At 36.6% G+C, this 16,189-nt stretch overlaps 1 protein-coding gene across 4 annotated transcripts in view; it reads right to left on the reverse strand.

The window, feature by feature from the left end:
* The window catches only part of DOCK4 (dedicator of cytokinesis 4), a 248,967-nt gene that overhangs the window by 130,839 nt on the left and 101,939 nt on the right, over positions 1 to 16,189 (reverse strand). The gene's annotated exons all lie outside the window — the stretch shown is intronic.

Consider the following 16,189-nt stretch of genomic DNA (forward strand, 5'->3'; position numbering starts at 1 on the left):
AGTTTGGAAGAATGACATTGTATGTCCTGGTGCATACAAAAGCGTAAGCAATAAAATCCTTTCATCCTAGAACTGAAATTAGATGTTTATTATGGTGGCATTGATTCTTGCTAAATAAATGTCAACATTGCCCCATTTGTATTCAAACAAAATTCTTTTCAAAGATAAGAAGATGATCCCAGGTGACGTTTTTCCTACCTAGCCCTATGAAAATTTCTTTCTAGACTGCACCGATTTTAGCAGTCTTATAAGTTCCAGCAAGGCAAACTTCATTTTCAGAATTCTGTTTTGCAATCTACTGAGGGGTGCTAAGTGGTGTAGCTGATACAAAAACTAATACTGATAGTAGTGAGATACAGAGAATTCTTATTTTAGAGTAGAAGAGGGCAAAAGAACCCACTGAAACAGAAATTACTCCTTGAAAAATTCCTATTTGATAATAGGTTCTTTATGGACAATCTCTTTCCAGTTCATGCATGGGAATAGCAATAATATTTCTGCAGTGAGAGACAGGGAAAGTAGAAGCAAAGATGTCAGAAATGGTAAGCTGTGCAGAAGTGTTACATGTGTTACTTTCACCCCTTTTGCTCCCATCCCTAGCTGGCCAGACAGCTGAGTCTGGATGCCCTGTAATGCTCAAAGTAAAAAAGTAAATAAAATAAATCTAGACTGAGTTTATTGCAACTAGTTTTTTTCACCTCTTCTGCATATTCCAAAGGCCAAACATGGTATACCAGTGCTCTCTACCATCCACAGCTTTTCAACGTGCAGCTGGAAAATCACTAGGAATATGTTGGATTAGATCCAACTCAATAGAGACTAATTAAATCTTTATTGCACCAGCGTTTGCTGTGTACAAAATCCGTATCGATCATTGACAGAATCAGAGCCATTCACATTGCAAAGGACCTCAGAAGGCCTCTGAGTCCAACCTCCTGCTCAAAGCTGTGTCAGCTGTAAGGTCAGATCGGTTTGCGCAGAGCAGCATCCCGCTGGGTCTTGAAAACCTCCAGTGATGGAGGCTGCACAGCCTCTCTGGACAACCTGTTCTGTGCCTGACTGTTCTCAATTTTTCTTAAAATCTGACAGAGCCTCTGTACTCTGCTCTGGTGAGGCTGCACCTCAAGAGCTGTGTTCAGCTTTGGGCCCCTCAGTACAAGAAGGACATCAAAGCCCTGGAGCATGTCCAGAGAAGGGCTACGAAGCTGGTGAAGGGCCTGGAGCACAAGTCCTGTGAGGAGCGGCTGAGGCAATTGGGGGTGTTTAGTCTGGAGAAGAGGAGGCTGAGGGGAGACCTCATTGCTCTCTGCAACTACCTGAAAAGGGCTGTGGGGAGCTGGGGATCAGCCTCTTCTCACAGGTAACTAGTGATAGGACCAGAGCGAATGGCCTCAAGTTGTGCCAAGGAATGTTTAGGTTGGAAATGAGGAGACATTTCTTCTCAGAAAGAGCAGTCAGGCATTGGGATGGGTTGCCCAGGTGGCATCACCGTCACTGAGGGTGTTCAAGGGAAGGTTGAATGTGGTGCTTAGGGACATGGTTTAGTGGGTGACATTAGTGATAGGGGGATGTTGGACCAGATGATCTTGGAGGTGTCTCCCAACCTTAACAATTCCATGATTCTATGACTCTACAAATGCTTAGATTTTTTATTGTGAACATTTAAAAACATTTGTGCCATCCTCAGCTACACAGCTTTTTTTAATCAGACAGCAAAAAAGGCAGAAACTAAGAATAGTAGAGTTGAACTCAAATACCTCAAAGCACATGAAATGTATTTTCTCAGAAACACTCATGTTTTATGATACAGCCACTTTCTGCAGCTTACGTCTCCATGGAAACTTTAAAACTGAGTTTTAAAGAATGTTTACATGGATATATTTTTAAAGAGAAACAAATTAGTATTTGGCTGTTGATTTTAAAATGTTATTAAAATAATTCTGTCATTTCATTTACATTTAGTCCATTTGTGATAGCAGAAAATACAGTAAAAAAAGTACATGTACAATGTTTGGCTTACAGATCTCACACAAAGATACTGCTCACTGAACGAGAATTATTATTTCTATTATCAATCAGTTAAAGCTTTAGGACCCATTATTTTGGGTACTATGCAAAACTGAATAAAAAGAAAAAAGACTCTGCTCCAACAGTAACAATACAGCTTCTGTGCACTGAAACCCGCAGTGCATTTGTATGCATCAATCTAAATTAGGCCAATTCAAGGTTATTCTCTATCTCACCACCTTACCTTCGGTCTGTAGAACTATTTACAAGTAATGCCCATATATACATATTTCATTGCATTTTTTTGCCTTAAAGAAACCACGAGAAATGTTAGTTAAAAGAAAAATACTATTCAATAAGAAACTACCTCTCTGCGGATAAGCTAACTTTACAGTTTACCTATGAACCTGCAATTCATAGGTATTCATAATGCTGAATTTAACCGGCAGTGTTCTCTTTCTTTATTGAAGCTTACATTCTGCAGAAATCAAAGGCACATTTTTTGAAAGCTTCCTACTCACTATCAGCTTGGATATGGAATTTTCAAGCTCTGCTTACACTCACAGACCGTGAGATTATGATTTACAACACAATTAAAAGCCAAGGCCTTTTGTCATGCCACAAAGAAATGCACTGATTGCAATAGACATCTAATGGCTATGCAGATCTAATTTCCTCATTTGAATTTGAAATTTTCTTTGACTGAAGCACAGGACCTAGAGGCAATGAAAAAGCCAAACTGAAAAAAAAAATCCAAAGAAATCTTAATCCTTGTTTAGCGCTTCAATATGTTTCAAGCAAAAAATATAGCACCAGTTCCAGCTCAGATAAAAACAGTTATCTTTGAACATTACCAGGGAGCAAATGGAAGCAGTTAAGACTTGTAAGTCCCATAGTTGTAAGACTATGGAAACAGAATGACATTCTGATAAAGTACAGAGAGCATTTATGTGTATAAACAATTCAAAGTGTTTCTATAGAGAAAAACAGGTTAGAAAATGGTTGAGGAAAGTAAATAGCCTTCCTAAAACAAAATAAAGACTGAGAATTCCCAAGATCTGAAAGCCTGCCTTCAAACAGCAGCAAAAGCTCCAGAGGGTGAAATCTAGGACTAGGATCTTATTTCACAGCAGCTTTCTCAGCAGTCAGTTCCACATACATACATACAGCAGATACACACAGCAGCATCCCAAAGCAGAAATACCTTTCCTTTGTATGAAGATAGGTTGATTTTAGTTTAAATTGCAATGCATTTTTTATGAGTACCAGTCTCACCACTTAAATATGCTGCACAGATTTAAACTCTGCTGTCTTCCCACTGAAAATAAGGAAATAACTAATGCTGGAGAGATTAATTTAAGAAGGTCAGCAAGGGATTTCTGTACTGTAACTTCCCGTGTATTAGTAAAGCAACAATGTGTTCCAAATCTGCAGGCTTAACACATGAATTTAAAAGAAACATAGCCACAAACTGTTCTATTTATACGTGTCACGTTCTATATACGTGACCCCTATTTCCTTGGTATTAGCAGGAAAATGTTACCAGTCACATGTTAGCAGTCTAGACAGATTGCTTGTTCTATGATTTATAAACACACTAGAAAAAAAATAAATAAAAAATCAGCCACATGGCATATTCTTGCACTAAAGCTGCATCATCCAATAGTCCCAGCTCTTAGTATAACAACTTCACTTTCCGACATCTTTGTAAGTGTTCTCTACCTAAATATGGGTTATAGCGATTTCTAAAGCAAAGGATGAGAGATAACATGAGAATATTGCCACATACGTCACCAGCTCGGGTCTATCACATTCCAGATCACCGTTAGGGAATGTTCATTACGAACTTGAATCCAGATAGACTGCATTTAGACTCATTGACTTCATAAAACCACTATCAGACACAAAACATTATCCTTTTAGTTAATGGTGAAATGCAGAGGAATGCGAGACAACATGTCATAAACTACTGAAATAAATAGATAAAAAAGCCTTAAAAGTATATTCTTAATCGCAGACTAACTGGATGGTACACGTGCCAACATGACTTTGCAGTACAAGCTGTTCCACAGTAAGTCAGCCCCTGCAGTTTAACTCCATTATGCACTTCTGCTAAAACCATACCCAAATTTCTGACTGTAAAATAAGTAGCAAAGGGGAAAAGGAAGAATGAGTACTATAAAAAGAAGATTTTAGCCAATTTCAGGTAAATATCAAAGCACCAACAAAAATAAATCAAACAAACCAATATTGTGATGCTATATTGAAGCTCATCATCACATCTCCTGGATGTGCTGACAACATGTGGGACGAAGAAAAAAAAAATGTTTGAATGCTAGCTTTATGCTGAGGAGCCAAATTTTCCATAGAAGTAGAGTTAATGAGGACAGCAGGAAAAAAGAAAGGGGTATGGGAGGGGAGACTGGTGGAAAAGAAAACCAGACATACATAGCTAAATCAAGCTGTTGCTCCCATCTTCTGTCTCTCTCTCTACTAACAGAAGACAGACTTGAGAAGTTAGCTTTTGTGAACACACTCTACTTTATTTTAGATATTCACAACTGTACTTTAACTGAAAGGTGGTATGACACATTTCCTGAAAAGATTAACAAGTTGCATAGGAAAACAACAATTTTAAATTACTTTGTTAGGTACCAGGAGCCAGAGGAAGATGATGTGGCAGAAAGCACACTGGAATTTCTCTGCAGGTATTTACAACTATGGAAACAATGTACACCAGAAGCTGGAGCTCTCAGTAATTGTGAGCTTAGTCTGCTACCACGGATAAACATTTTGCAGAACAGCATTATCAGTGCACAGACCTACAGATCCCTTAAGCTGAATTACAGTCTTCATCATTATCCTAGTAGCTGGCTGAAATAACAGCATGGATCCAAGCAGATTTGCTCTATCTTTCCCCTGAGATGGAAATTCAACTTGAAGAGAGCAGGAGGAAGTGGCAAAGGTGAATGGAAGCAATGGCATGTAGAAGAATTCCCCTCCCTCCAACAGCTCAAGTGCACCTGTGTATTCTTCTCCATTTGGGGGTTTATAAGTGGCAGCTCTGTATTTTTTTGTGCTGACTCTGACATGCTTTTTGTCAGTACCCAGCGCAACATGTTCTTAGTACGATCACCTACAAACCCACTGGAATAGCTCTATTTTTCAGTATATCTCACCATTACCTAAACCTGTCACAAATACAGAGCGGCTGGTGCACATACTCTCACTCTAAAACTTCACTCACTTCTGAATGTAATCTCTCATTTATGCTCCAAATGGTAAAACACCAGCTATAGGAAAAATCACCCTTTGCAGTGTTTTTGTCACGGCAATTTAGAAGAATGACTCCTTCTGTTGCTCTTCAATTTTTAGCATAAAAACAGTAAGGGAGTTATTTGTTAATGCTCAAGGGAGACCTAATCCAGACCACAGGTTTGTCTTGTTTAGGTTGGTTATCTGCTTTAAAGAACTGTGTGTCTACACAAACCTCTGCATAAGCTAGCATCATTACTCCAATCACAGCAAGCAGGAGGTATTTGAGACAGAATCTTTAAAACACAGATAGGTGGGTACATTTGTTTCACTGTGAACGGGCTTTCATGAGAGGAACTGAGCTACGTGATGAAACATAATTAGTTTCTAATAGACATCAACTGGGAATAATCCATGTGTACTTGTTGACTTGTTGACCAGGCTATGTCTCCCCATAAAATACAAAACCTATAAAGAAACAAAGAAACAAATAAAAGCATTTCCAAAACATTTTCTTGTTAGATTATACTCATGTCTGTCTTTGGCGGCTCATTCCTATCATATTCTACCTCATTTATTACCCACAAATGTAGTTATTTTGCCGGAAATCTCCTTGCAGTAGCTCCCTTACAACTGTTAAATAGGAAAGTCTGGGCAGTCAGGCCAATGCGAATGGGCCTGCTGAAATGCCAGCTCCTCAAAAACCACTTGGAACTCTACCCTGAAGATGCTGTTCTCTTGAAGGTCAGGAACAGTCAGTATTAAAAAGAAATTTATCAAAACTACTGTTAAAGACAGCAAATTACACAGTATCACATGAAGTCAGATTAGAGGACTGAGCTATAAAAATAAGTATTATTAAAACATATAGAACCTCTTAAAGCCAGGACAAAATGTTTTGATCACCTGGCAATGAAGGGTGATGCAGATCTGTAGAAAAGACATTTTTTTTCACAGAGACTACCACAAGGCCAAAACATTTGGAAGCTGCAGCTGCGCCAAACATTCCTTTCATACACGTTCTGCCTGCAACATAAATCACATCTGCTTATGCTATTGCTGTTGACAAGTAAATAAAACTGGGCTACCAAAAATGACCTACTTGAGAAGGATTAATAAAATATATTTTTGCTGTTGGTATATGAGTGCCGCACACACGTACACAAGATGCTAATGGAAACTTATTTTGCATAAGAGACATTATTATGATTTTGAACTTAGCTGCAATACCACCTGTGGGGAGTAGCCACCATAAATGGCAAAAATATCCAGTCCTTTTATCTTCCTTCAAACATACTGTTAGAAGGAAAGAAGGACAAAAAAATATTAATTGGCACAAGGGAGAAACAGGTCAGATATATAGAAATCTTTGTAAGATATCCACCCACCAATTTTGAAATTTCTCATTGGTCAGGGTATGTTCCTGCAAAGTTTCTAAATACAGAATAGATTTTTTTAGATCAAAAGCAGACTCAGAAAAAACAAAAAAAAAAAAAAAAGAAAAAAAAAGAAGAAGAAATCCTGTTCACACTGAGAGAACAAATTGCTTGAATGTGGTACCTGACAGGCTCAGGTTCCAATGTATTTATTAGTGACTTTAAATGTCAGGTGAGTACAGTGCTTTTGGAGCTGTTTTGCTTTGTAAAACAAATGAAAATGTAGCTAATCGGGCAAACTAACTGACTAGGCCAGCACTTTGGCACTCTTCCTTCTGATGTGGAAGAACACCACAGCAGGGAGTTTAATTCAGTATTCTCAAACAATGAGCATTATTCACTCGAGGCACATCCTCTGCATTTCCTGCCTGGAGTAATCCACCTGACAGCAACCAAAAAACATCTTTGTTAATCTCTAGTCACCACAGAGTCATCAGAGATCATCAAAGAGTATAGAAATTCTCTCCAGAACTTCTCCTTGTTCTAGGATCAAGTCGAGATGCTCCATGACTTCTACTACTTCACTGTGCTTTCCAAGAAAAGCCTGGATGTCCTGAATATATTCCTGCACATAGGAGTCTTTCACATGTTAAAACATGGGATTCTAAGAGGAAAAGGTACCTGTAAAGATAAAACAAAGTCCAGTCTGAACTGTGCCTCTCTAATCAGAGTTCACCCCTTCCAGAAATTCTGTGCTACAAGAGGAGGCAACGTAGTCTGAGATATAGTTAAAACGTAACCTTAAATAAAAAAGACACAATTTCTGTTCTTTCCCCTGAATATTAATTTTGTAGATAACATTGGAAGCAAATACCTCTTTCTATTAACAAATCCTCTGAATTTCCATGACATTCAGAAACACAGAACTTAAATATCAAACAATCAGATAAGCACCAGAGCAGAAAATCTGAATTCCAACTAATGTGTTTGCATGTATGCACATATACAAAAATAAATGTGTGCACACTCTCTCTCCAGCTTTTGTATTAAAAATACATTGCACCATCTAAACTGCTTTCCAGATCAGGTTTTAAAGTGTCCTCCTCACTGTTACCCCAATCCTCTCAGTAGTTACAAATAAGAAAATAAAGAGTTGTGTTTGGAAAGAACCTGAAAAGAACAGTAGATGCACATATTATAAATGACAAGAAGTGTCCAAAATAACATTTCTAACATTTCATTATCATTTTCATGATGATAGTGCTATGAAAAGAACCAAAAAGAAGTTGAAATTCAGCAGTAGGTGGTTCTGAATCGGAACCTCTGTGAATATCACATAAAGGCAGCACGGATGATAGGCAGCTGGATTATTTGTTTCTTTATGGCATTATAGTTCTTTATACATTCCTCTCCACTTTCCACCTCTGCTAGATAATAGCTGCTGTGCTACAACACTTTACCAATTGTCTTTCTTTTCCCTGAAGTTCCAAATGACTACGACTAATGAACTGCTCCCCACAACTATTGGTGACAATTTTTTCATAGCTATATGGCTATCCATGCAGGATACTGCTGGACTCTTTTAATAACTTCTATAGCATTGCACTGAGTACACACCCTACCATTTCACAAATCTTCTTTCCACCTCTTTTATGGCTGAGCATTCCACATTACTGAGAAGCAGAAAGGAGCTGAGCTATTTGCATCTCCTGATGTCTGGAGCACAGATCCTAAGTAAACTGGATATTGAAACTCAGGTGTAACCCCATTGACTTACATGCTCAAAGTAATATTGACTCTCTGAGCTGTAGCTCAAGAGAGGTCACAAGGACATCTTAGCCTGTAAAGAAGAAAGACGTCATGGGTTCAAAACAGTGAGCCTGCTGGGTAAGGACGGGTATCATCAGCTAGATTCAAGAGGAGTCCAAGCCCTTCCTTGCTGTTCTGACTTTTAACAATTAACACTAGCCAGTTCTGTAAGCTTCTAGTTACAGGGAGGTTAGAGATTGGTTTCTTTCAGCTGCCATAGAACAGAGCAAATCTCATGTTTGGGGACTTGGAGGGAAGTTACAAAAAAGGACCTTAAACATTTTTTTTTGTATACCAAAATACTTAAAGATTTCCCTTAATTAAAGGGGAGGAGAGCATTTGTTTCTTAAAGGGGGAAAAAATGGCTTTTTTATGAAAAAAAAAAATATATCAAAAGAATAAATTAGAACACAAATATTTTGAGTATCAAAATGTGGATTTCAGCTTTCCACTGAAAGTGAATTAGTGATTTAAGTCATTTAAAGTAATAACACAACTGAGAGAAGAAAGGCGTGAACTGGTTAATGTGTATGAATGTCACTAAAAAGTTTAAAGTACAGCAAATGAAGGGTAATCTGCTTATTCTTTGATATGGTATAGAGCCTACACAGTCCTTAAGCATATAGAAACTGCACTTTGCCTTTATGGCCTTGGTTAAACTGCCTGCTCCTCTTTGTGCTGCCGAAGAATCTGCGCCCGTTTGAGGGCAATACGATAGTTACAAACAAGGTTGTTCAAGGTGATGGGAAAAGGAGGATTAGCATGCCAGCTTATCTCTACTTCTCACACAGATGGGGCCAGAGGCATCAATCATTTGTGATAAGACATTCCTATCATATTGACACAGACACAAAGTGTACAGCAGTGAAAGAAACTCTTAACACACTCCATCTTTCTGAAGAGCTGCCTTAAAATTGTTCTATTAATAGCATTGCTATTTGGAGAAAATGATAACATTAAGGAAATGGCTTAGCGGAGACACTGCTACACAAGAACCGTGTGCTCCACTGCAGATTTGAGGAAAAAAAATGTGTTCTACTGCAGCATGTTGTCACAACACACAGAAGCACAAACACTACGCAAATGTAAAGGTCAGCAGAGCAGCTGGGACTTTGGGCAGAAGATGATGCAGTATCCTCATGCATACTCATCAGTAACAAGAGCAGAGACCACTGTGTTAACTGGACAAATGCAGGTAGACAGATTAATACCCTCTGTTCCCTTTTTCACAGTGCACCCCCAAGATGACAGTTGCCTGTGTTTCTAAGTTTCTTTATGGAAACAGACAGGATCTCCAGATAGCAATGTACTGCAAATACAGATATGGCCTTACAGTAGCTATAGAGAAAAGGAGGCATCTCAGAGGACATTGTGATATTTGAGTTTGGAAAGTAGTCATCTGGTACACTTTTTATTTTTTTTCAGTAACAGCAGAATATTATTGTGGGAAGAAATAAAGTTAGACTCTCGGTGAACAATGTGCATTGTCTGGAAAACATCTAAGCTGTTATGTTGTCCCTTGCAACTTGTTAAAACAATTCTATTAAAAGCTGGTAAGTGAGATCTTTCCAGGATCTGATTAAAAAAAAAAAAAAAAAATCAATATATTTTTGATTAAAGGATTGGTCGTAGAGCTCCAGCACAAATGGTCTTTCTGGCTCCGCTAAGGTCATCGCTGCTGCAACAAACGGCGGTAATTGGCAAATGATATGAGCACTTAAAGGTGAAAAGAACTTACCATCATCAAATGTCCTTTATGTCTCAAAAAATCTTACATTGTAAACTGGGATCTGTGTAATCAGTTAAAATACATACTACAGACTTTGTACATGTGATCCAACTGCTGGAAAAGGGTTCAGTTCATTTAGTTAACTTTTGGGCTGGTAAGTGAATAAGACACCCCAAGGCACACAATCATTGTCACATTCTTTGGTATTCTCAATGTTGGGAATCTAAGCGCCTTCATACTCCAACTTTACAGAAGAGAAGCTCATGATAATTTCTTAAGAATAGAAAAATCTCAAAAACTTCAGAAATCTCATAGGTATTCACAAATTACAATATATTTATAAAACAGCTAATGAAGAACACAAGGTCGTTGCACTCTTCTGAAATGCTGACAACACACATTTCCAGTCTTCCTTTGGAGTTCCACGATATCATATCTTTTGTCATTAGTTTAAAATTAGTTATTTTCCTATAAGTGCATCTCACTCTAAAATCAACTGAAACCTATAATCCCATTTAAATCTGAAAATGTTTTTGCAACGTAATTGCAATGTCTAACACCCAGAGTAAAAACTGACAGAATTACAGCTGAGTTGCTCTGTTTTACAGGAATTTTCCCCATTCAAACTATAATCCTGTAACACTCATTTTATATACACTATTATATATATATACATACTATTTTATGATCTACCTGATCAGCTTAATTTGTATCAGGAGTCTGCTTTTGAAGAAAATCTCCCAATTGCCTTCACAAGTCATGTTTTGATTCACAATACAAAACAGTCTAAATTATTGAACTGAATTTCTCCTGGATTAAACTGGCAGATATGCTCTTGCCATTCCTGAGCAATCAGTCCACACAACCACATCAATTTGTCCTTAGTTTAATCCTCCAAACATTCACACATGTTAACACTGAGCTCTTAGCATCAACTGATGCTCTACAACTCTACTCCCGCTGGCTAGCACTGCTTGTACATAGCAGTCTTATAAGAAAATGAGACAGTATTAAAACAAACTGTTAAGGCTCGGTACTAAATCGATAAACCCTTTGGATTTTGCTTTTCTCAAACATTTGTTGAGCGTGCCAGATACAAGGAACAGATTTTATAAAAGCATTTCTGAACAACACTAATTAACCACCGTCTGGACTCTCAATAGATCGAGGCAGAGTATGTTTGAGACAACATACTTCAGAAACAGACAAAGATGCTGTACAATTCCGAGTACCCAGTAAAAGCTCAGCAGTAGCCAAGCCCACAGGATTGAACTGAAAGACAAAAAAACCTCAAGAGAAAAACTGAAGATACGATCACGGACTTCTTACATTTTCCAGATACAAAGCCAATACTACTCTACAACTATGTACATGGAAAATTTTGCTTGTCTATTATGATTCTTACAATGTAATTAATGTTACAAAGTAAAGCTTCATCAGGGCAAATTTTTACTTAAAAAAAAAGGCAAACTTTTACTTAAAAAAAAATAAAAAAATGAAAAATTCACAAACAGGTTTGTGACCTGGACAGAAATAAAAGGGGAAGAAGAATGTAAGGTTAGTAGAAGACACAACCAAAGAATTTTACTGGGACAATTCATATGGCTGTACCATGTTAAAGGAGAGCCATTCACAAATTTGCCATGTACCATGAAGTGACTGTTACTGTCCTAAGAAAGAAAACTGCAAAGCAGAAAGCAGGAAGCAAATGGAACAATATAAATGATCACAACAGTGAAAACTATGGGACTCATCAGGGGCTGACTTCATCTATTTATTATTAATGTAAAGGCAAAAAAACAAAAACAAAACAAAAAAAAAACTCCTAGAAACTCCTAGTAGTTAGTCTAGCTGAAAAGTATGTATAAATATGTATGCATACACACAGAGTCAAGAGAAACTAGTATGTACCAATTAGTCTGAAAGTTATTTGCAACAGTAGTCTTAATGCACCAAGTACATAAGTACATCATCTCTCAGATTTCAATACTTGACTATCAAGAGCAAACTTCTGCAGTTTTCTTGCTTCAAAAAGAAGTAGATGTGCATATCCAAACAGCTTTTTGAAGCGTGAAGGTACACATAAAAATTAGTAAAATTATATCAATACAGAAATACTCTGCAAAGTAATTACTCATAACTGTTTATTAACTATAATAGTCATAAATAAGACTGCATTTTACTATTGCATAATTAATACTCAACAGAATTGATGCTTCTGCAGACACCAACATAATTAAAAAATTAATTTTTAATAGAAATTTCCAGCAACAAAAAAAATGGAGAAAAGTACAGTCCCCAACAAAAGCTAAGATTCCTATCAAGAGCAAGACAGTGATCACAAAAGAACATTTATCTCTATCTTACGAAATTTGACAGAAAAAAATTCTGTTGCCTAAAGTGTGTGTAAACTGGGTGCAAGTGATACATCACAGCTGCTCCCAATCTAGAGAAGTCTTTAGACAGGAAGTCTGAAGGTCAGACACTGCCTTCCCTCCCCCAGCATCATGCTGAATCTCTGTCACTATCTGATTTCTTCTCTAGGCAAGTCACTAATTCGTTTCTACATCACAATTCTCTCACATCTCACCTGGAAAGCTATTACTGTCTAATTCTTCTACATATTGGGAAGATTGTTAGCATTTATCCATGCTGTTAAAATGAAAAATTATTTGAAAATAATGTATTTATAATTTTAATTAATTTTCTTTTCCTTCATTTTCCTTTCATTTGACACCTAAAAATACTAAGATACATTATCAAAACCAGAGTAATGATATTATGGTTTTAATCTTTTACTTAACAGGTGCTAGTCTAGAAATGCACTTGTAGGTCACACGCAACCAGAAAACCAATTTCTCTGTTACACTGGAACATGTACACTGCCTACCACAATGTAACAGAAGAGTCACACAGTCAACGCTTTCTTTCTTATAAAAGAATTTCAATATATACCTAAGCAACAGTTATAAATGTGTGCATAAATTCATCATGTGGTTTTGATCTCCCTACTTTTTGCAAATTCTTTGCAAATATTTTAAGAACAAATTCAGGGTACTTTTCTTTTTGGTTCCACTCTGAGAGGCTAATCTCAAGCAGTCAGCTAATTAATATTAATATTAATATCCTTTATGATTTCAACAACAACTCTTTTGAAACTTTACTGAGATCTGAAGTAGCTGCATAGAAAACAAAAAAGAAATTGGATGGATTCAAGTCAAAATTACTTCACAGTACGCTGGGCAGCTCTTTAATAAATACAGCTGATGGATTCTAAAGAATGCCCTAAAGTAGACACAGACGTATTATCAGCTGACTCACTTTCTCATCTTCACCGATTAAAACTCAACTAAAACAGTCCGTATGCTTAGCAGAAGCCTAGGTATGTGATTCACACAAAGACATTAAGTTTAGATGTCACTGGAGCTGTATTCCAATCCTAAAGTCCATTTATTCACCATTAAGCCTTCTAAAACAAAAAAAGAAAAGCTAAGCATTGGCATAAATCTTAATCTTGGTATTTCACTCATGAATACAGAAAGACACCTCCACCAACACATATTCCAGAGCGTAAAGGTATCCCTCCCTCTTCTTTTCTAATGAACCACCACCAATTAGAGAAAGAAAAAGTGATGAAGAAGCGCATACTAAATTTACAGATATAGTGTGTTGTGACCACTTTGGGCTTTTTTTTTTTTTTTTTTTTAAAGAGAAACAAGGTTGTGGTGTAGCTGAAGAATGGAATTATATTAACAGGTTGGACTTTTCTTTAAGAAGACAAAGACCCATGCTCAGTTTCTCGCTCTGTCTTCAAATATTCAGCCTTACATTTTCTAGCTCCCAGGGAATCTCGACTGTTTCTTAAGCTAGAGCAACCATCCTTAAAATATTCTGTAAAGGGAATTACAATCTTTAGTATTCTCTTTTTCCTCCTCTGGTTGTTTTTACAAAGACAAACAGTGTCTAGCACTGAAGTGTTAGAATCCAGCCCTGCCAAGAACACACATACAACTTACCTCCTATGTAAAACATAGGGATCATGAGAACTAGATAAAAGTTGTGTGCTGATATTCACGATCATAGTTTTCAATTTAATCAATTTAATATCTAAATTTCATTCTACTTTATACACCTATATTCTTTCAATCTGGTCTTTTCATGTCATTATGCTGTATTCTCTTATTAGGAATAATTCTAGCCCTGCTAAATCAAATGCAAGATCTGTTAACACATTGTGCTTGCTGCTTGTACCTTGGTTTGACACAGTTGCTATGGCACGCTTTTTTTCAGAAAGAACCTATAACTATAGCAACAACAACAATAAAAAATGTTTCATTACCTTTCATTGTTCAATGACAATATAAGTCTGGGCAGTTGTTAATATTGCCTGAGAAAACTACAACTTTACAATGGCCTAAAGGCAACCTTATTCTTGCACTTTAATATAAGGTTCAGCTATTAAACCATACCTTCCCTATGTTATCAATTGCATTCCTTTTTCTTTTGGTTTTCATATCGTAACATGTTATCCACATTATTAATAAATTCAGATATTTTTAAATTAAAGGAAGAGGAAAATGAAACCCTTTCAAAGCATACTGCACTACAGTTGATCAGAAAAATCAATAGTTGCAAACACTACAAAGTGACTATCACAAGATCAGATTGTTTTATCCATGTAAGTAAATGACATCCTCTTATCAGTCATGTTTAAACACTCCAAATGTAATGAAAATATTCTGTATAAATTCTCCAGTGATATCCAGACAGATTTGTATTAATAAATTATAAAATAATCTATATCGCAATAAAATATCTTTATATGCTTTGGTTCCCTGCAGGCCAATAAGACGAAGAAGCCAGGTGATCTGTGAGATGAAACATGATATATTCCTTTTTGAATGTAGCTACCTGCACTAGATCAGAGCATCCTACTCACAGTCTTTTTCTTGCACGAGCCTGGAGCTGGACTAGGAAAAGTGCTGCTACTCAAGCTTCCTAAAGCCTTACTATTCCCTTTTGTATGTACTTGCTCCACCTCAGTATCTACAATTGCTTTTTTTTTTTTTTTAAAACCATGATGCTTGAACAAACATTTCTGCTCAAACAGCTTCATAGAATGTACAAAACTGAGAATGTAATATATTATATTTTCCACAGTCTCAAAAAAGGTGCACAATCTATTTAAAAACAAACAAACAGATAATATTGCTTCTATTACCCCAACAGTCTTTTAAAGCTGTTATTTCAACTGTATAAACCTGAGGTTATAAATAATGAAACAAGTATATAGAGATCTTATGTTTGCAGGTTGATCTGATAAGAATATGAGTTAGTCTTAATAAGGAAATATATCTGAACAGAAATTCCATCATTAAATCTCAATTCTGCTTTTTTTACTCTCTCCAAATGAACTCTTTCTCTAAGAGGCAACAAAGATCACCTGTTTTATGTCAATTTACATCAGGCAGACAATGAAAACCAGATTAGAATCTACAAGCAGCCACTATTTTTGGAGCAATTGTACCTCTAAGCTTGTACTTAACATTAAGCATTCCAACTGCCTCATTAAAACAAGCAGCATTACCCACTTAAGGAAAGCTTGGTATACATATAGTGCTTGAAAAACTGAAATCTGAGGTAAAAAGCAAAAAAGCCCAAAGAAACAAAACCCCCAAATTCTAATACCATAACCGACAAATTCAAGAAATACATAATAAGTTACATATATTCATATACTTATATTTTTAATCAAGTATCTTTCTATTTCAGGACATAAATTACCATGTACAGTTCCTTAAGTTCATAGGTGCAAGAACTTCATCTAGTATTTTCATTGCTTTTTTCTAGTGGGCTATAAAGCAATGACTTGAGAAATCAACAGGCAAATCACCCAGCAAGGTTGTGACAGACACTAAGGTGTTGCTAAACACACCTTTTTGACCTGCTAATTTCTTCCAGAATTAGCATGTACATCCAGGCTCCACACTTTGCAGCTCACAACTCTGTTATT

The sequence above is a fragment of the Aythya marila genome (genome assembly GCF_965140915.1).
Source record: "Aythya marila genome assembly, chromosome: 1".
Classification (NCBI taxonomy): domain Eukaryota; kingdom Metazoa; phylum Chordata; class Aves; order Anseriformes; family Anatidae; genus Aythya; species Aythya marila.